The 944-nt window shown below is 53.7% G+C and overlaps 1 protein-coding gene across 1 annotated transcript in view; it reads left to right on the forward strand.

The window, feature by feature from the left end:
* Positions 1-944, forward strand: part of LOC103625069 (zinc finger protein 3 homolog) — a gene marked incomplete at its 3' end in the record, with an annotated part of 10136 nt that overhangs the window by 1249 nt on the left and 7943 nt on the right. The gene's annotated exons all lie outside the window — the stretch shown is intronic.

A 944-nucleotide genomic window follows, 5' to 3' on the forward strand; every position in this document is an offset into this window, starting at 1 on the left:
TCACCCTCAGTGTGATCCCAGTCTCACCCACCATGGATCCAGCTGCTCCCACTGTGCTCCCAGTATGAACCCAGTTGCCTACAGAGTAGTTCCAGTTCTTCCCAGTTCCTCCCCGTATGAATCCATTTGCCCCTAGGATAGTCCCAGTCCGCTCAGGATGGTCCCAGTCACACCCAGTTGCCCCCAGTGTAGATCCACTCCATGGTCCCAGCTGTTCCCATTGTGGTTCCAGTCACTCCAGTATGGTTACAGACAATCTCAGTACATCCCAGTTGCCCTCAGCATGCTCCTAGTCATTCCCAGGCACTCCCAGTTGCCCCAGTAAGGTTCTAGTTACCTCTGAATGATCTCAGTCTTTCCCAGTTTCTCCCACTTACCTCCAGGGCAATCCCAGTTTCTGTCAGTGTCCCAAAGTGTGGTCCCAGCTGCTCCCAGTATGGTCCCAGTTGTCCCAGTTGTGGTCTCAGTCCCCTCAGCATGGTTCCAGTACTTTCCAGTGTATCCCAGCTGCTCCCAATGTGTCCTCGTTTTCCTCCCAACATGAGCCCAGTAGCTCCCAGTAAAGTCAGGTTCCATTCACACCCACTATAATCCCAGTGGCTCCCAGGACGATCCAATAGGACACCAAGTCACTCCCAGTATGGTTCCAGTCATTTCCAGGATGATCCCAGTCACCCTCAGTACGATGCCAGTTGCCCCAAACTCCCTGTCAACCCCATTATGATCCCAGTAGCCTCCAATATGATCCCAGTCACTTCCTGCCACTTCCAGTATGATCCCAGTTGCACCCAGTCACCCCCAGTATGATCCCAGTCATTCCCAGATACTCCCAGTATTATTCCAGTCATGCCCAGAGTGACTCCCTGTCACTCCCAGGCTGGGCCCAGTTTCTCCCAGTCACTTCCAGCATGGTTCCAGTCACGGCCCGCACCTTTCCAGTCAGT

Source organism: Corvus brachyrhynchos, unplaced genomic scaffold (genome assembly GCF_000691975.1).
Source record: "Corvus brachyrhynchos isolate BGI_N302 unplaced genomic scaffold, ASM69197v1 scaffold1882, whole genome shotgun sequence".
NCBI lineage: Eukaryota > Metazoa > Chordata > Aves > Passeriformes > Corvidae > Corvus > Corvus brachyrhynchos.